Source organism: Macrosteles quadrilineatus, unplaced genomic scaffold, assembly GCF_028750875.1.
Source record: "Macrosteles quadrilineatus isolate MER2022 unplaced genomic scaffold, UCM_ALF_1.0 Scaffold_6__1_contigs__length_79288215, whole genome shotgun sequence".
Taxonomy (NCBI): domain Eukaryota; kingdom Metazoa; phylum Arthropoda; class Insecta; order Hemiptera; family Cicadellidae; genus Macrosteles; species Macrosteles quadrilineatus.
This window is the reverse complement of record NW_026542599.1, coordinates 28,393,266-28,415,217: the sequence shown is the minus strand read 5'-3', so window position 1 is coordinate 28,415,217 and position 21,952 is coordinate 28,393,266. Positions and strand designations below refer to the sequence as shown.

General features: G+C 34.0%; 1 protein-coding gene across 1 annotated transcript in view; it reads right to left on the bottom strand.

Annotated features, from left to right (window-relative positions):
• Nucleotides 1–18,601, bottom strand: part of LOC128997204 (growth arrest-specific protein 1-like) — a 31,753-nt gene extending 13,152 nt beyond the window's left edge. Inside the window, exons 1-2 of the mRNA XM_054422808.1 lie at nucleotides 18,467–18,601; nucleotides 10,588–10,647 (exon numbers count right to left, since the gene is read on the bottom strand). The gene's annotated coding sequence lies outside the window, so the exon portion shown is untranslated. The remainder of the gene's footprint in view (nucleotides 1–10,587; nucleotides 10,648–18,466) is intronic.
• Nucleotides 18,602–21,952: the final 3,351 nt, after the last annotated feature.

Genomic DNA, 21,952 nt, shown 5'->3' with positions numbered 1-21,952 from the left:
ATCTCCATTTAATTCGATCACAAGAAATGCTTCGTTTTGTTGTCATGAAGTGTATGTTCCTAGTGTGGTTACGCTTGAGTGATTGTGCTGATGTCGACTATGTTTCTCATTTTCAGAGAGAACTATTCAAGACCTAAGCGAAGCAGGCCTAATATTAAAACTACATGTTGTAGACTACTGTTTACTTCACTATTTTATATACCACATGGCCCGCCTCTGTCCCGTTTTGATGGCAACTATCTTTTACATTTCCAGAGGGCAAGCCTACATTCGGACAGAAACAGAAACACGTCCGAAGCCCACACATAGCACGCGCCACATCTCTACACAACAGCGTGTGGGCGCGATATATGGCAGAGGCGAGGAGACGGCATAATAACTTTACTAATCTTATCAAACTATCATCGCGGTCGTCGGATCATTTATTTCACCGATCCTTACGTCTTAAACCTTCAAAGACAAGGCCTTCTGAAAGTCTAACCCGTACCTTTATATATTTACTCGTAGTTTTGTTGATGCTTCAGATGCAACTGCGGAAAAGCAAAGTAATACATATTTCCACTCGTCAGCCTAATTATAGAGTAATTGGTAGGCAGCGAGAGTGAAAATGAGATTTTTTTAAAAAATCACATAAATCTCAGTAAGTTTTGAACAGTAAAATTAACTTTTTTCCTTCAACTTACTGTAAACAACGACTTTCTGGTCTACAAAGAGTCCATCTACGTACTGGGTAGCGTGGGGGAAAAGTATGACAATGTGAGGAATCAGGAGGACGTAGTTATTCGGCCACTTATGATTGCCTTTTTGGCGTTACTCGGAAATGACTCCAATTCGACATCAAATTTACGGGTGTTACTTCGAATCCCGGAAATCATTTACCATCTCTCGCACGGAATTTTATGGGTTCTCGAAATCGAAATGCCTACCAGCCCACCTGTTTCTTGGAAGTCTTCCAGAAAGCGCTCTTGGGTCAAAATGGGTCACCATATTTTAGTCGAGCTCTTGCACGTGTCCTTCACGATAGTTATCCTGGGTTATGTCAAAAAATTAGATATATATATACGCATTAGATATATATATATATATATATATATATATATTTAAATTAGATATATAATTAATACGCAAGCCGTTTCTTTTCACAGTCATAACTCCATAACAACGGCTGGATGGATTTTAACGTTTGAGATGTCAACTTAAAAGGTATTTTCACGTAGATGTGCAAATACGTCTCAGAATATTAAGGAAGGGTATCACTTAAGAACAGTTAAGGGCCAAAGTTCCGGAACAGTGGCGCTATCAGTCATCATTGGATCAAACTCAATTTACTTTGTTTACAACTAAACATATAAGGACATAGTTTGAAATAGTTCAATACAGGAATTGCTACTTCCAGAGCAAAGCCGGAATTAATATTTATATTTTAACATCCGTTTACCAAGTCTGGTTCAATAATAAAGTATTTCCATTTCTAATTAAGACTTGACAGCGAATTGTTAGTAATGTTGATCCATTCATCATGTAGTTTTGGTCACAGTTCAGAATGATGTTTAAATAAATGTTTAAAAGTGCTTATTCGCAGTGCAATTGCCCGTTACCTTACCATTTTATCATGTAATTTACTGTGTGTATCAAAATGTCTTTGAAGTTTTGTTTGCTGTTTGGTTAACTATCTGATTTTATTTTAATTTAAAATGAAATGCCACCTATAAGATAAAGAACTGTGAGTGACCGGAGGCAACACGAACGTGACCGCTTGCATCACCCTCCCATTGGAACGATTGACGGATGGAACAAGAGCGGCAGTATATAGACTACTATATGTATAGACCCATCCAAACTCGGACAAATTAACTTTGTAGTGGTGGCTTACATTTAGAGCAACAGGTTATCTAGTTTTCATTATACCTTAACGGAAAGTTGTAGCAAAGCGACATATAAGTACTGAAATCATCTGTAAGATGTAGTAGCATTAATAAAGCATTAAAATATTCTATAAGGCAGTTAAGTGAGGAAATTCATTAAAGTTATGTACGTAAGGCGTTTGAATGCATATTGGTACAGTTATATTTCTTTCTTGACTGTTTGCTTCGACGAGGAAAGATTAATAAAAACAAACAATATCATGTTCTTCTAATTGTTGCTAGCTAGTCATGCACATTGTAGTTAGCTACAGAAAAAATTGAATTCTGTCCTAAGAATATTTTATTTTCTCAATGATATAGTTCCTTTGGAGACGTCTAGAAAATTATATTTTTCTATGGTACAAAGTAGACTGGAATATGCCATTATTTGTTGGGGAGCTGCTTATGTGTCCAATTTAACATGTTTACAGGTTGCACAAAAAAGGTTTATTAGATTAATTTTGAAAAAAAGTAAATTTGAACATTCATGGCCTTTATTTTTTAGTTTGAAGATTTTACCCTTAAGACATTTGTACATTTATAAGGTATTAAATATGTTCTACTGCAGAAGTGGAAATATGCCAATTAGAATTAATAGAGATGGTTTACGTTCTGGGTTGTCTTATTGTATTCCAAGGTCTAGGAGAACATGTTTTAGTAATTCTTTCTCATATATCGCTCCAAGAATATTTAACAATTTGCCTGAAAATATTAAGACAGCCCTAAATGCTTCCATATTCTCGAAAAGGGTAAAAAAACATGTTATTTACAATAAATGATGTGAAAGATATATTATGTTTCGACTCGTAGAGAATCTAAATCTTGTTCAATATTGTTTACTTAAGCGTCTTAGAAAAATAGTATTAAACATATTAATTACTTATTATTTTGTGTCTCTAGTAGTTAAGTTTAACTAAATAAAAGTATCTTCTTTTGATTTTTTTTATGTTACAGTATCTTTCTTTGTTTCTGATGCTCGCAAGAGTTCTTTTTATTTTTATTTTAAATGTATATTTTTGTGTTACAAAATTAGTTTTTGCACTGGATGAACTTAATCTTAATAGTGTATAATTAAGTGATGGTAACCTCAACACAGGGTCCCCCCTAAAGAGGTACCTATATTTTCCACAAATGTTTGCACAAAGCTTGTATATACAATTTGTAAATATGGAAAATAAACAGATTTCTTTCTTTCTTTCTTTGTTTTGTAAAAATCTCAACATTTTATTTTCGAATAGAAGATAGACTTGTATTTTTTGGGGGATTTCTTTGTCTTGTTTGACGTGTTTGTCGTCTTTGTTGTAAGTTGTGGTATTTTGTTATTCCAGCCACTTAATTATAGTCTGGGTACCTCCAATGAAATACGTAAAGGACTTTTTGATACTAACGAAAACAAATTTTGTTACGGTTTAGACAAAGTATAGTGATCCGACAAAAGACTAAATAGACCAATCCTAGTGATTTTAAAACTAGAGGCCAGATCTAGTGATCCTCCGAGACTAGAGACTAGAGACTATAAAGAGACAATCAACTGTCGAGCGAGTCTAAAAAGGTTCCAACACGTTGCCAAAGTGAGGAGGAGCGGACGGTCTGGAATAGTCGCTACATTCTACAGTGTCTACACCATACTCCGGACTCCGCACGTGGATGTCTTGGTTTCCTGTTGTGTCTATTTCTGGACGCTGGAGAACTGGGACCATCCTGGAGAGTTTAACTTGGATACATGGTCTACGCGACGTTAGTGACTTTTAGTAACACACTGATGAGTGAACAAAAATAATTACGATAATCTGTGTAAAAAAATGTTTTAAAAATGCACGTCTAATTAATTTTACTGACGTAAATTGCACGACAAATCATGCAAGAAATCTCAAATACTGAATCATCACTATCAAACTGACGGAATTCTACTCAGTGCTAGAAAAGTGGTTTATCCAAAAAGAATTTGAAAAATACCATGTAAGTGGACTGTACCTATTACAAATTAATTACCGTACGGTACATGATTCTGGGCCACTTAGAACATGAAAATACTGTTTGCCAAGTCAGGGTTAAATACTATATAGCAAATAATATGTGTCAAATCCAACATGACAAATAAATTGTAGTTATGAAAACGATCCACATCTCCTGAAAAGGCGAAAACAAGTTACAAATCATCCCTAATAAAGAAATATATTTTTTTTAGAATATGAATTCATTGTAAACTAAGTTCTTACAACGTTTTGATTGGAAATCAACCCGTATATGCAACTGTACGTAATGTCAAAATCTAGGGATACGTTTAAATAGGGAGAGAAATTACTACAATAACAGGACAACAATTGTACAAGATATATAGAATCTGTAAACTATGATACAATTTTCGTCAACAAAACGGCATAACATATAACCACTGATTCAATTTGCACCAGACGTTTTAACATGGGCCTGAACAGAGCAATGTTAGCCTAATTTATATAGACACTGCATTCGAACACAAGCAGACTCTTGTATGTGTTCACGTGCAGTTATGCTTGGGTTTGCTGATGTCGACTGTTTCTCTATTTCAGAGTAAAGTAAATGTTAAAGTGCGTTTTACTCCACAGAAAAAATACTACATAAGCAACAGTTTACATAAAGACCGTTCTATTTCGTCGTTATAGTGGTCTAAATAGCAATACTGTACTGTATTACCATGAATTATAGTAAACAAAAAACGCACTCTACTTTCAGGGCGGTTGCATTAGTTGGTCCATGAATACAACAATTTTCTTAAAAAGTATTTGTTAATCTCTCCTATGGTATAGCTTACCATAACTATTTTAATCTATACTATTATATAAAAATCTAATGGTGTCTGTCTGTATGTGTATTACTAATAGGTGCAAAAACTACTGAACCAACTGGGCTTAAATTTTACAAAAATATAGCTAACATACCAAGGACCATTATAGGACTATTTACATTTCGATACTGACCGTACGCTTTGCCCCTTTGGCTTTTACAGTTCTGAGGTGAGGATTATAAAAGTAAATATTGATTGGTCTCCATGACTGTGATCAGAACACTAACAATGTTTGTTTACATTTGCTTCAATTCAATGTAAACAAGAAGAACTGCTAAATTGTATATTTCACAATTTCAGACAGCTGATACAAAAAAGTTAAATATAATATTTTCCATAACTATGAGGTAGGTTTATTTTAATCTAACCTTTTATCATGGATTATTTATTCTAAAACTGTAAATGATTATAGAAGGAAAATATTCTATAACCGTTGCTGTATCAACTCCGGCTCTGCTTTGGATTTTTCGTCTCAGTTATGAAAATAATGTTATTGATATGTTTTCATGGAAACAGTATGAAAATTACAATCCCTATAGATGTTTTGTATGAATTTTGAGGCTATTTTAAATAAATTTGAACTGCTTAACATGTGTTAGATTAACTTAACATAACTTGCACATCACATTGTTTTTTATATGTATATTTAGGTAAATTTAGTTATTGTGTTTTGCTAAAACCATGCTTAAATTAAACTAAAGAATATCATCAATAACAAAATTGTACGTCATTGATTTTGTGTTCTAAAATCTGTTGTATATGTGTAACTATATTAAATTATCAAATGGCAATACAAAAAATACTCTTATTTATCTTAACATAGCTTTCAGTTCACATTTACTTTATTTGATAAATTTATTATTTGTGTTTTGCCACACCACTGATTAAATTAAAGCAAGGAAAATATCATAAAACTAAGCAGTACACAGTGTTCTTTTGTTTATAAAATCAATAAAATATCTGTTACTACGTTTACTTAAAACATTTCATTTCATTTTTTTGGTAAGTGTGAAAATTTAAAGGCAATGGATGATGGAACTGATTAAAAGAACTGGTTTGTAAGTTGTTTGTTGATATTTTTGTAGAGTAGAATCAGAGATGCAATGAAACATATACTGTATTTGCTATTTCATTTTTAGTCCTCAAAGTCAAAGTCAAAGTCATCTTTATTGTCACAAAACGTTTTTTTTATGCTCTGGCACAGCCAGACAAAACAGGTGACATTGTCAAACTATACTAAAATAAACTAGCTTATATTGGTAAAAATAAATACATAGTAGGTAACAAAACAAACAATTCACATTGATTTATCTTCAAGAAACTGACCAATACTATAATAATTCTTTTCCAATAAAAATTCAAAAATTTTTTCTTTAAAAGATACTAATCCTATTATAGATTTGTAGTACCCAGGCAAATTGTTAAAAAATCTTTTACCCATATAAGAAGGTGTCCTTTCCACAAGATTTAATCTGTGTATAGGATATTGAAAATCTGTATGAAATCTAGTGTTATAATTGTGTTGATTATTTTCACTGTGGAGTTTTTCAAAATTTGATTTCACATACAATAAACATTTAAGAATATACAAATTAGGGACGGTTAGAATCTTTAGTTCTTTAAAAAGTTGTTTGCAAGAATGTTTTACGGGTTTAAAAGTCATAATTCTAAGTATTCTTTTTTGAAGTTTAAAAAGTTGATACGAATCAGATGTGACGCCCCAAAGCTCTATTCCATACTGTAAAATTGACGAAAATAAAGCGTGATAAATCATTAGTCTAGTGTTTAAATCAACAACATTTCTTAAGACCAACATTTGAAAACATACTGAATTTAACTTTTTAGAGGTGTTATGAATGTGATTCTTCCAATTCAATAAACTATCTACATCAATTCCTAAAAATTTAGCTGTGTTGCTGAGATTTATTTTTTCATTATCAAAATAAACAAAGCCTTCAAGATCGTCCCTACACTGTGCAGTTTGAAATTTTACTATTTGTGTTTTAATGTGGTTCATTTTTAAACCGTTTACTTTAAACCGTTTTGACAGATCTTGAAGAGCTTGATTCAAGGCTAAACTTAGTTCATGACTGTCTTTAATTTAATGATGGCTGTCGTATCATCAGCATATAACAACAAACTAGGTTTAACATTCTTAGGTAGATCATTTATGTACATCAAAAACAATAACGGTCCTAATATAGAGCCCTGAGGCACCCCCATAACAATCTTTTCCCATTCAGAAGCATTGATTCCTCGACGCTTTGATAATCATATTAGTTTTGTCTGCTGTCTTTAGTGCTAAAATATTTGTTTAAAATTGTTTATAGTATAGATATAGTTTCTTTAATATTTCAAAAGACTGTATTGATAAGGCACAAGAATATTTCTAAAGTTTATAACAGCTGACTTAGTTTGGCTGATGATTTATTGTGAGTGAAGAAACTGAAGATTGAATGATTTGTTATTTAATATGAAGAAGAGTGAAATTTAAAAAAAATGTCCATTTAAATTTAATAATAGGTATTTTTGCAACTTCAAAATTGAAATTTATAATGCCAATTATAAATAAAAATATATGTAATTAAGGGAGATGAAGGTAAATCGTATGTAAAAGTTTAATTCGAAAATTTGGTCAGTTTTTCTCATATCAGCCTACACAAGATTTAAAATTAATCAAAACCAAAATGGTGGTATCCACTACTTACGAGATTTAAAAATCATAACTTAAACCTTTCTATTAAGGCCATAAAAGTTTAATTATTTTGTTTCTAAAAGCTTTGGCGGATGTGTAATTATTATATGCAACAGATGCAAAGATTAAAATGTTTCCATTTTGTGTCCTCTTCCCGTTGCAAAGCACGGGTACAACAGCTAGTAATAAATAAACCCGTAAAAATGTTGTTATGGAATCGCAAAATTATCTAGTACTTCATTACGTAGGAGCGAGTCTCTAATTTTTATTATTAGCAATTTGTATTACTAATTCAGATGAGACACTACCCAAAGTGTATTTTAACCCAAATATGAGTGAAGGGTGAGTCTAGGATGAAGTGAGATGCCTTGTGTAGCTTTGTTACTAACTAAGATCAGCTGTTACATTAGCCAGGACCATATAAAAGACAATGATAAAAGATAGATCCAGATAAAGAAAAGGTAAAAAAATATAAAGAAAAGATAAAAGATAGAAAGGTCCAGTTCCAGACCTTCAAAAGATACTAACTCAGGATCGAACCGGCAAACTTTTGATAACCAGGCGAGTACTATAACCATTCAGCTACCCAGTTACAGTATAACATCATAACAGAATCAACAGTCGTGAGGAGAAGTTGATGAGTCAGCAACAGCTGGTCTGAAGAAGCGTTCCTTTCAATTGATTCGTTATTGGCAGCTATTCTCACATTGACCTCCGCTCCGCGGTCTCTATTATCAATTAACTCTGTATTTTACCCATTCAAATTAAACTCTACATTCCGTTCAGCTGATTGCATCGCTAAGTGTGGTGTTTGTTCGGATATCGCATGAAATGCTTGAGGATAATCTCGGAAAGAGTTCATAAGTTCAAAGCCATTTTGAGTTATCTTGCGTGATTGCTGGATAAAGACTGTGAAAAGAATATTGTCTAGTGCATGAGTCATATACCTACCAGTGATAGTGTAAGCCAATCAGGGAGTTAAAACAAGGTATGACTTTCAGTTTTGTATTTTGCCAAAGAGGTTTTACCCCTAGATGGTCTAGTAGTATACATTGTATTCTCTCTCTGAATATGCCCCAAGTAAGAATCGGTAAATGGTAGCTTGTATCGAGCTTATGAAAATATTTTGGTAATGAAGACTAAATCAGCACTTTATCTTGTTACACATTTTATAATAGCCTCAGGAAATTATTCTGTTAGGTCCTATCATGAACGAGTAGTCAAGATAATACTTGGAGCAAGGAGTGAGCTGTGATCTAGAAACACTCTCACATTATCCACCTGGCCAACGAAAACCCAAGACAAGTTTGTGTGTGTTATTAATTTTAAGCAAATAGCAATAGTAGTATTTTTCACGATGTGATATTCTGACTGAGAGTCACTAATCGTAAAGGCGTCGTGAACTTAACAATAGATAAATTTTGACAAATAGGAATGCAGACAAGTTTGTTCTTCATCAAAGTTAATGCCGACTAATATGAGCTGGTGATCATGATTCAATGATGGTGGGGCCATTGAAGATTTGTCTACTAATCTGCGACTAAAGATACGAGCAGAAGATGGTGCATTAGCGTCAGGTCAACTCCAGGTTCAGGTAGCTCTGGGGACTGGACTGAAGCAACAAGTGGGTTGAAGATCTTTGTTGACACAGCAAGAGCCACAGTAGCCCACGAGGGCAGTAATCCTTGAGCAAACACTCCAAGAACAAACACCGCCACGCGTCTACCTATGTAAATCAGAGTGTTTGTAGATGTTCTATGTACACATAGCTGCTGGATACGTCTACACGCGCTAACGAGGTCCTTCACGTAAACACGTCACCTAATATTTGTTGATTGACACGACCTCAGAAGAATTGTATGAAATTATTCTTTTATTAGATGTTAATGGTATTTCTAAGGATAATAATCCCAGCATGACAGTCTTATGGAAAAGTAAAAACTAAGGGATCATCACAACGACGAAAACCTACTGATTGTCACACTCTGCCAAATGTCACGAAAATCTTTAAAATTGACTGGAAACTGTAGGAGGGGTTTATCTATAATATATACTAGCAAATTAACTACCGTCTAGGTTGTAGACTCAAACTGGAAAAATGGACCTATTACAGAAAGAGGGTAGGGGGTGTATTATTAAAAGTTTACTAGGGCAAAAATCCCCAATTTGCACTTTGCAGGACTAAATTTGTAGAGATTTACATTTTCTCTGAATTTAGCCTCAGACTAAGATTTTAAATCGAAACTTTGTCAACTCAGATATATTTAATATATTGACCTTGATGAGGCCACAGAATGTTCAAATACAGTTGCAAGTGCGTTAAGAGGTGTTGACATTGAATGGACGTGTTTGGATAAGTTAGAACTGCGTTGATATTGCCAAAATGTGTTACGATTACACGAAACGGTACGTGGTGGAACTGTGGAGCCACAGCGACAAACTGTTGCACATCCTACGGTATCTGGTTAGGGCTTAGGGCATCCCATGAGGCTTCTAGAACCCTTGGGACGCTCCGTGGCACCACCTTTGCGCCCGACACCGCGGTAGGGCGCTCTGGACCTTGATTGACAACGATTGTCTGTAATTATACCCAAATAAAGGCGATTCATTATAATTAAGTCATTAGTTTGTAAATAGCTGATGCTGGCAGCGAACTGGTTTCATGGCGAGCACAAAACAAAAACAGAGTCCTTGACGGATGCTTCAGATTTGTATGGCTATGAATGTATTCCACTAAGGTTTCTCTAACTAAACCCATTAATACTTGATTCCCATAATATACCTCGATTATTAGTTATATAATATTCAATTTTAAATTAATATATATCTTCGTGAGTAAGAATATCTAGCGAAAGTTTAATTTCCTCATATGTTGTTCTTATATTCGTCAAACACCACGAAAATGCAAGGGTTATTTTTAATGTACTGTATTTCAAACAATTAACTTAATCGTACTAAAGAGCGGTTGTGAATGCTCTAAATATATGCATATTTCATAGTTTTCATTTTTAACTCCCATTGAACGTCGTATATTACAACGGTATAGCTTAAGCTTTACGTACTAATAGCAATGTGAATGCCCTAGTTATTAATAGAATTTTAAATACGTTGCATATCGTTAAAAACATATTCAGTAATAATAAGTGTAAAGGATATCTTACCTCAATGTAGGACGAAAAGTAAAGTTGGCATTTCCAATCGGCAGGGTTATTCCCAGGTCTCTGAAAATAAACATGAGAGAGTTAGTTTTACGTACAGTGCCCGATCTAACATATCTTGATAGTAATACCAGATAGTTATAATAATTTATTTTGTAAAAAAATACAACCGACTTCAAACGCTCTAAAAAGAATGAAATAATTTCAATAAAGTAAACTTTTGTATTAGGCAAGCTCACGTATTTTAAGTCGGCGTGGCTCTATGATGATTTTTGATACAAAATTGAAAGAGGGTGTCCATATTGCAGATGACTATCTATAACTAAAGGTGTTAATCTGCATGTCTTTTTCATAGTTACGCGTTAAGTGTTATTTTATTACCGTAATCAGAGATCGGCATTATAGGGGTATTAACGAGTATCTTTAAAAAGATTATAACGCATTTAAATGTTTCAAACTTGGAAAAGTAACGTTTTAATACTAAACTAGCTTCTTTTCCCTATCATAAAATCAAACTAAATTATTTTCCTATTCATATAGAACATTTGTGTGTGTTAATTTCATAATGCATTTATTCTGAAGTAAACATAAAATACAAGAAAATATTTCCTTTAATATATAAACAAAACAGTTCAGTATGTTTTTTATATATTTATGTTATCCAGCTACAATTTATTGATTTTCAAAATACACACACAATATATTTAATTTCAATCATACTTGCAGTTTGAGCCGCGCCGACTTGAAATACGTGAGCTTGCCTAATACAAAAGTTTACTTTATTGAAATTATTTCATTCTTTTTAGAGCGTTTAAAGTCGGTTGTATTTTTTTACAAAAATAAATTATTTCATGATTTTTAGTGACTGAATATTTTTTTATATATTAATTACTTGATTATTTTTGATAAGCAAAACTGTTTGAAACAATCAAAAGTTCCACAGAACAATCATTAATTTAAAACTGCTTGAGTCACCTGTTCAGGTTACATAATCAATGGGTATGAAAATAAACATCTATAGATATTCCTTAAGAAAGAAAGAGTTGTCCATTACATTAGGCCTAATGAAAAACTAATTATCTTTTCTAGATACATTGAAATGTCAGACATCATCGTTTCCTGCAATCGGTGTACTTCTACATTACCGGTATAAAAAGAAATACAGTAACGTCTCAAGCCTTTTGGAACAATATGAAAGTTATTCCTCAGCTACCAGCACTAAAAAATCTCTCTAAAGTGGAAAATTGGTCGTTAAAACCATAGTGCCTTTCGTATAATACCTTTGGAAAATATTATATGAAAGATTGGTTCAGCTAAAAGTGGTGTAAGTCATGTAGGGGGTTTTGTTTGCTCAAGATATAGCCTAGTCGAAATTGCAAATCATATTCCTCTTGGACTTTCCGAAGCAGGCATAATCGTATTGATATGTTATAGTAACTGGGTAGATAATATTAATAAACATTCCACATCTGCAAATGAAATATGTATATGAAAGATTGGTTCAGCTAAAAGTGGTGCAAGCCATGTAGGTGGTTTTGTTTGATCAAGATATAGCCTAGTCGAAATTGCAAATCATCTTCCTCTAGGACTTTCCGAAGCAGGCATAATAGTATTGATATGACATAGTAACTGGGTAGAGAATATCAATAAACATTCCACATCTGCAAATGCATGTTTAGTAATTAAAATATTTAACACTTTTAAGACAATTGACGATTATGCACTGTCACACTTCTTAGGTCGTGTAAGGAATAATTGCATTTTATTTATATTTAGACCTGTTTTACGAATGCTTTGGTTTTCACAATACACCTTTATTTGTCAATATCATACAGCTATTCACTGAAACATATATGTTTTTGTAAGTCAGAATATTTAATACTAAAAACAGAATTACTGTATACACAAATCAAGTCAAACGTTAAAATACATTTTTTATAGTAACCAAAACAAAATGCATTTTTCTCAATGTAATTCATTTAGGCTCCATGGCAAGAAATAGTTTATTGATCAATATGAAGCAACTGTTTCGTGAAGAATTGTCTGTAGCTTCATTTAAATGGTTTCAACTAACAGCTGTAGGAATGTTATTATTATTTATTGCCTTCTCTGCACAAATGTAAACAATCTGCACAAATGTAAACAAAATAAATGTTGAATATTTAAGGTTTTCAGAATTTTTCACCGAAACAAATATTATACTTAAACATACTATATAAGGTACCAAATAGAAGCTCTCCTGGTTATTTTGGTGGTGGAACCACACTGATCGGTAAAAGAATCACAGAGAAATTGGTGAACATACATAGAAAAAAAAAAACATCGCCACAAACAAATTGAGAACCTCCTCCTTTTGTTGGTAGTGGGGAAGTCGGTTAAAAAGACTACAAACAAATCATTCTGCATGGTCTGAATAGTTTCAATGTTGGTAAACCAACTGGAAATACAGTAAATAATACACATCAAAACGCACTTTATATAATGTTAAGGGGGACCTGTGCGTTTTCGCACGAATAAGATTGAATTTTGGTACCGTATTATTGTATGAATTAATCCATTCGGTTAAAAGAAAAGTAAACAATACAAGGTAAGAAATAAAATGTATATAATTAATTTTTCACTACTGTCTTTGGAATCAACGTTGATTGAAACTTTCACTGATTGTCATTCTCTTTTCAAACTTACGGCATCAAAGAAATTAGAAGCTTTGTCCATGGCAGACGCAGCCTTTTGATGTTCTAGTATTACTTTTGTCGATCTTCTTCCCCTGTGTATGTTTTTCTATCGTACATTGTATAAGATAGGCAACAGGTATCTTGTTAGTCTTAGAAATATTGATAAAGACGGTGGAAAAAATAAATTTAGGAACAAAAATGGCTGACCTTGACTCATCCCTTATAAACTTGAACTATATGTTATTTTTATTTTACAGTCTTTCGAGTTTATGCGTTATGCGTTTTCTTGTCTTGCGTTAGTTGTTAAGTTACATATCCGGCGTCGTAGGAGACCGAGGATTTTATGAAACTCATCAAAGAACTGCAATTGCTCAGAACAATCGTCAAGAATAACTGAATATATACATCACTAAGCCCCTTCTTAACCTGGTGCCTTTTTTGAGCAGCGTATTTTATTTCGAAACAATTTAGTAGACTCAGATTAAAGCTTTTGCAGATGTCACTGTTATATATATTGTTTAAATTTACTTGAATGTAGCCTATATTATTAACTGTGATCGACTCCTAAAACTAGCAGCAGTGCAGATAATTTGCAGCCTAGTTGAACGGTGCAGTAGCAAACTTATATTTTATACACAAGCAGGGCTAAAACGGATAAACGCTTTTTGAGACTTGCCTATTATTTATAATAATACTAACAACCCTTTCACATTGCAATGGGTGACTAAAAAAATTGTGTAAGGTGTATATGAAGTACCTATTGTGACAGGCAAAGTTATCAGGAAAATGTCAAAAATTTAATTATAGGCTAAAAAATTAATAGCAAAACTAATATAAACTGATTACTGATTCACGTCCAAATCCAAATATGTGTAAACCAGCGTGTAAACCCATCTGAATTACACAATCTCCGATTCGAAACCATTTTAAATCCCACTGCAAAGCGCGTAGCGGTGTGAAATGGAAGCTGTTAAACATTTATAGCGTGGAATCATCTTGTAGCTTTCTGCTGATGATCGCATTTACATTTGACAGGAAGTGTAACTATACGCTCTGCGGAGCCTGGCTATTAATTAAACTGAAGGGTTGTAGCAGGAAATGTTGGGATTAACAGGTAACGCTTCGACCATGGAAATCGGACTTTCTCGTTTTGTTCTTATTTCGGGGGTAAGCAGGCAACATTTTTCAAGGCTTTGCGCTAAGTATTGAATTTAGTTTGGTGAAAAAAAATTATAGAGAGCTTAGTCGACGTTTCTTGGTAAAACTTTGATCGAAAAATCTTCCCTTCCAAAAGGGCAGGGGTATGAATCTTAATTTCTGAAAATATATAGAAGGTCAGCAAAGTTATAAAGTAGCAACTAACTTCATACTGTACAGTTGGTGGTGAGTCCTATTCATTTATCCACGCATGAAGTATTAAACACACTAGTTGTTGTTCTTCACCGCCTTGTCCATTACAAACTACTTGTTCTTGGTGTAAACTAATTTATATCATCAATGTCCATTTCACAAGGAAAAATACTCTACGGATGCGTTTTCCCCAGTTGAGACACATAGGCCTACAACTCCGTCCAAACTCTTCTGTCACTTTGTATAGGTACACAACATTTGTCCGCAACAACTATTGCTGTGTTTTTAAAAATTTATAGGTAATACTAAGCTAATAAATAAACAATTGGAACATAATTAAAGGTTTAAACACCATCCCACATAATGAGAAAATTTTACTGTCACTTCTCTTGATGCAATATAAAAATCTGTAGTAGAATCAAAAGGTTAACTCAAGGAAAAGTAAACAAACAAACTAAAACAAAAAAAACAATTTAACAGCTGATATATCTTCAATGTTTTAAATGGGATTAAGAGAGGGTTTGTCAAAACACTGATATTTTTAAGGGTAAGTATCACATTTTCATTCAAGTATGAATGAATGTTAAACATTATTGTAAAATTGTTAGGCCTAGACCAATAAATAAATATAATAAATGCATGTTTTAAACAAGCTCCAAAGAGTTGACGAAAATATGCATTTATTAAGTATAATAATTGGGATTAACATGTTATCACTGAAACCATCATTTCACATAAGTACATTATTTATTCAATCGGTTATGACCGCAGACGACCTTAGCTTCGTGCTGGTACCAAATATTACGAATTAAATAAATGTTGTTGTAAATATTAAAATATATATACATATGAATTTGAACGAATGGTGTGTTTGGCCTATAGGGACCTCAAAACGAAAAAGTAAATCGGTCCCGGGTCCAGGTCTTACCATGAGTACTACGGTAATAGCTTATTCCCTTAGGGGAAATTCGCTAATAAAACATACTCATCTTACGACAAAATCTCCCACCAAAAGTTTTCTTATGATACGTTTGTAGTTTGCCTACTTGTTTAATGTGCTTCCCCAGAGTTCGAGGTTCATTTTCTCATAGCGTCGACGCGTTTACACTTGAGGATGTCAGCAATTTACTATTGTTTGACCTTATTGTCCACTAATGGCTTTGTACAAACAGCTGATGCAGGGTTGGGTTTAATGAAATTCATAAATCAGGTTATTCAATCAATCTTACTAATATTATAAATGTGTAAGTGTGTGAGTTTGTGTGTGTGTTGCTCAATCACGCATAAACTACTGGACGGATTGGGCTGAAATTTGGCATGATGATAGCTCACATTCCCGATTAACATTAAGGCATTTTCTTATCTCAAAAATCCTTTCAATTATAAAAATGTTGTATTTAAATTTTTAATTACCGTTAAGATTATGAGTAAGATAACACTTGTTTTCGTAAGTTTTCCATTTTGTAGAATACAAAACAAACTGATCAGATTTAAATTCAAATATTAGGCGAGAAGAGAAAAACTTTTATAAGATAAATGAACTGTGTTATTTTCAGGTGGAAACGACATATGCCTAGAGATTTTACTATTATTTTATGAATGTAAATTCAAGATTTCGCTTGACCGAACATTTACAACATTTTTAGGATCTGCATGATATAATTTTATTGTTTGATCAACGTGATTGGGAAATACCATTCTGCGGTATTTGGTTTTGCTGTTTGAGATGTTGACTTGACAATGGACCCCCATCTTTACAAGGTATATATTTAATTTCTTTCAACGAACTGTGGTCTGATGACTGTAACTTTATGTGAATTTAGTTCAGTTTGTGCACAATACATGGAAAAAATAAACGGAATTAAATAAGCATGTTTACATCCGTTAGACAAATAATGTCAAAGGTGTAAGTATACATTCGTTTGCATTTATTATTTGTTTCATCCGTCAGTCAGTTTTATTTATATTAATTTATCACATTAAACCAATATTGACACTTAGAGCGGAGTTATTGGCTGTTAAAGAATTAAACAGTTTATGAGTTTTAAAATTCAAAAATTACCTATTGAGAATTAAATGTTCAACTAGGCTATTTGATAAAAATTTGCTTTGTTTTATGAAATTGCTTGTTAAAGCAATTTGTTTGCATTGTAGCGTTGCTTGAACTTTGAACGCATAAATTACAGGGTTAACGATTTATTTCCTGTTGCATCTAACCCTTCCCTTCGTGTTTGATCATTGTATCTAACCCTTCCCTTCGTGTTTGATCATTGTATCTAACCCTTCCCTTCGTGTTTGATCATTGTATCTAACCCTTCCCTTCGTGTTTGATCATTGTATCTAACCCTTCCCTTCGTGTTTGATCATTGCATCTAACCCTTCCCTTCGTGTTTGATCATTGCATCTAACCCTTCCCTTCGTGTTTGATCATTGCATCTAACCCTTCCCTTCGTGTTTGATCATTGCATCTAACGCTAAAAGGTGTATTTTCACGCAAATGTGATTACAACACGAATGTGTGATGAGTGGAATTACTGGAAATACCAGTATCACTTTGTTACTGACTCAGACCAGCTATTTCTCATTCGAAGCCCGTTGAACAAGGACATTTGGGTTCAGTTTAACACTCAAAAGGGTTCAGTTATTTATTTTGTCTCTAGGTCTCTAGTACACTTCCTATCATTCATGCTATACAGTATATTTGTAGTATTCTCATTGCCTTTCGATGCAGCAAGTATACACGTCTCGACCTAGAGACTGATTTAATGCGTGTTTCACGTTGGTTTATAAGTGTGCTCATGTCTACTACATGTATACTCAATGCTACTATGCCTAAATATTTCTCTCTTTTTCAGGGTCACTTTTACATGCTGTGCTTTTCTCTTTGGTAACAGTATCGAATTTTCTCGTGTTTACCTCCTCATTTAACACACTCTTGTCACTATTACCCCCAATTCCATCCCGACGGTTTTCTACCATTCCACCACCGATCACTGTCCCGGGCCGGTTTTTACGATCCGTTGTAACATTTTATACGCGTTTTTTTACGCCCGTGTGGCTGAATTTAGTAATAACGCTGTAAGAAAGATTATAAATGAGCAGGCGTAGGGCGATCATCGTGGGGGGTCCGGCTCCAGCCAGCGTCTTCATCCCACTGCGCATGTCCGCGACGCAACAATTAACACAACAATCACTCTCGCTGCTGATTGGCTGACGATGTCAACAATCCAAACTGTGATGCGGTTGGCTCATTTCGCAACAGTATTGTTCGGCGCGGCAAAGCGCGATTTTGATTGGATGATAATGACTGGCGAAAGTGTTGTTTTTGTTTAATGTTCGTAATAATGATTGATTTTACGATTGAATGACGAAATGCACAATTTATTATGATAAATATTGTTGTTTTTTTTTTTCATAACAATCTAACGACAAAATAAAATCATATTGAAAGAGGAATAAATCTGCATTAAATATCTCATTAATAAACATAACTTCGGAAAGAAACTGTTATCATCAAAAACTTTTATCGAATTTACATTTTAATATAAAATATTATACACCATGACTGAAAAAATACAAATGCCACTAGAAAAAAAAATTTACAAAATTCAATTCAAGTATTTTAACGCTTAAGAGGCTCGTAATGTTTTTAACAGAATGTTTTTAAAATAAAGCGTTACGAAGGAACTAAATTGTATTCACGTAAAATGTGACGGTCGATCAACTTGTTTACTTTGCACACACACTTTCTCCCGTATTGTTCATTGTACAAGCTTTCACAAATCGTTTCCAAATCTCTGGAATCAACTCTGAGAATAAAACTATTTGCTATACAATGTTTATACTGTGTTACAAACCTGGTGGCTGTAGTCTCTAGGAAGGTGACCAGCACTGACTACACTACACTACACATCCACTCTCGACAAACTCCGCTACTCGATTGAGATGTGGAACCTTCGGGCCGTGGTTGACAGGCGAAGAGGCGAGGCGAGAGCCTTCCCCCACTCACCCCCCTCAAACTCTCTCGCTCTCTCTCTCCCTCTCTCTCGCTCTCCCCAACCTCCCCTCATACCTACGCGGCATCTTCATCCTCATCCTCGTCCTTTCTACTCCGATTCTTCCCGGATCGTCAATCGGGGAAATGATCCTGATCAAACAAAGAAGATGACCTTTGATTTTTGAAATTCTTAAATGGCCTAGGATTCATCTGATGCGATTAAGGCCTGTAGAGTGTTCTGTTTGATTGTTGTCTGTGGATTGCGTTTATACTAAATAAGGTTGACTAGTTGACATACTCTGTAGTACTGTCAAGTGATGATGTATTTTGATGCACGACCTCTTAATTCGTAACTAATGGTTACGAAGTCGGAATAGTAATTAAGAGACAATTTTCTTGGCCTTAAGGAACCGCGTATGATATACAGTGGTAGGTACCAAATCACGGCATCAAGCAGTTACTGTACCTCGTACGTACCTAAAAACCCGTGATTGGTGGTACATTATTTTTTAAATGCCCAAGCCCTAACCACTAAATCTATTAAAACCGATAGTTGGTCTATCGTACCTGACATAAATAAATGGCGATTCAGTGCGCACGTGCAATCGTATAATTTTTAGAGCTAGAGGTGATCGGTGTATGTAGATAGTTAGGCATCTAATATCTTGCTTCCAACCAATATACAATTGTATATGTGTGTTCAATTCATACTGACTCAATTAAAATAAACACAATTATTACACCCTGGAAATGGCAAAAATAGGTTGGCACTGTGCGCATGTGTTAGCATTGCATATGGTTCACTTTGTCCAGTTTGTGTTTAGTCTATTATTAAATGTTCAAAATAACTCTCGCACATCGCTCATCGTACAAACACAAGAGTATGATCGTACAACTCATCACAGAGTCGAGAGCCGAGTGAGACATTACCATCACCAGAGCAGCAACATTCCTGCGTTTCCCTTTATGAGGAACACGTTTGATTTGATTTAGCTTCTCGTCGGAATGTTCTCTGCTTCTGCTATCTATATTGCGATCACGCTCTGCAGTTTATTCAGTTACTGAAGGTGGTATAAAATGGATTGAGTAAAAGGAATTTGCCTTTTTATGTTCAGCTAGTAGTTAGTTTGTATACTATTTGCTCTCACACTTTCACACAAGACCCCTTTGTCTTGTCCAAACCGTTATTCGTTGATGAAAATATACTTTTTGCGGCAGTTAACCCGTGTCTTAACTGGATTCTAGCCCATGACCCATCGGATATACATTTTCCATTAACAAATTTAGGCCTACGTTAACGTAGGAAATAGTTTCTATAAGAAAATAGGGTAGGCCTATCGTGATTCAACTTTATTTCTGTTAAAATACATTATACATTGTATATTTTACTATCATAAAAACCCATTTATCGATTGAAACTGATTGAATGGTCAAATATTTCAGTGATTTCTATGTATCATTGTGTTTGAAGACAAATGGCTAATGCATCTATGTAGCGGCAACAAAAATATACATATGCCTAGTCTAATGTTCGTACTTAATAGCAAAACTATATGAAAAAATTGTGACCTTATTTCGAGAAACCACCCATTGATGGATTTGTTGTTGTTTGTTTTTAGTTAGTAGAGTTTAAAGGGTGTGCAGTATTGAAAACATTGTAAATATACTTCCAATTAATGGACCAAACTCTCACGTTTAGTTTAAGGGCCCTAGTAATGAAATACTGGGTTGTCCTCAACTCAAAGCTCAAAGTTCAAGTTGTGATGCATGAAACTTGATGATTATACAGTTTTTTTTTATATTTAATATTATTATTGACTAAAACAATAAGTTTGCCTATTAATATGTTACAAAAAAAAAACACCCTACAATAACGTTAAAAAAACAACAGCTGTTCATTGTTAGTATGATGCATGTGGTATATCTCTGTATTCAGTGCTGGTTTCTATCTGAGAGTCTCTGGTCTAAATCATTTCAGACTGAGAAGCTTCGTTTGTTTATGCCACAAAACAATCTGACTATCTCTACTCGACTTACTTAGTTATTTCTGTCTAGTTATGAAGATGTTACCAGCTCTGTAAATACTCAATATCTAATTTAAAAAAATGTGTAACCAGAGAACTAATTTGTAACTAGTCAAAATATTTCTTTGTTGTTAAACCTCTGGTATTAGAGGTTTTGGGTACAGCATTTTTTTTTTTCTAGAATAATAAATTTGAAGCACAGTCAATGCGCAAATGTCATTTATTCGTTATTATTTTTACTTTCAGGAAATGTTATTTGTGCAACAACGAAAATTTAATTACCTCGGAGTCTAAACTAAAACCATCTATGCCTAGTACGTTTAATCTGATCGTTCGACTTTTGGGAAACTCCAGAGCCACTGGGGCGGAGCCCGAGAGTCCGATCAGAATAAAAACAACTTAGTTTTCCTACAGTTACCTAACAATGTACATGTTCTCTCACTGATTTGAGAAAGCAAAGTGGCCAATTCGCTCATCAGTGAGACAATGTAAACATTGTCTCACTCTAATTACTTTGACTCACTCCAGATTTGCAACGTGAAGGCACGAAATAGTGAGCGCGTAACATGCAGGCAACGTCGTATGCGCGCGAAATACGTTGGCAGCACTGGCTGTAAATCAGCTGGTCAGCTGTTGTACTGTTGTATTTGTCACTTCACATTAAATGTTATATTAAAAGTTCACTTCTGTGTAAAAATAGGTTATGTTTCTTCACAAATTTATTTGTTTTATGGTAACTGTAGGAAAAGTATAATGTGCAACTCGAGTTCAAAGTACAATTGCTCACTTTTCTCACTAGTTGCACAAATAACTATTTCCTATTTAATGCCTAAAGAATCAGTGTACCAAATTTCAGCCTCCTAGGTAAATGGGAAGTAAGAGAATTAGTGATAAGTGAGTCAGTGAGGGCTTTGCCTTATACAGGGTGAATAAAAAGTCAAGACCCCCCCCCCTCTAATATTTTTCCAAGTAAATATACAGAGATATCCTTTTGGTGGTCGAGCAATCTTAGCAGGAAGTTTCATTTTATCATTTTGAAATGTTTGAGTGTCCCCCCAAAAGGGGGGATTTGGGGGGCAACTCAAATATTTTAAATGTAAACCCCCTTCAAGTGACACCTCGTTTTGAAGTGTTTACAAAAACTTAAAGAATGGTGAAAACCAGAGCTCGCTATCTCTTCTCTATCCAAAATGGTTGCCCGTCAAATGTTGTGGAAAATCAATGGTAAAATTGTTAATATTGGCTGCCATTTTGGATAGAGAAGAGATAGCGAGCTCTGGTTTTCACCATTCTTTAAGTTTGTTTAAAAACTTCAAAATGAG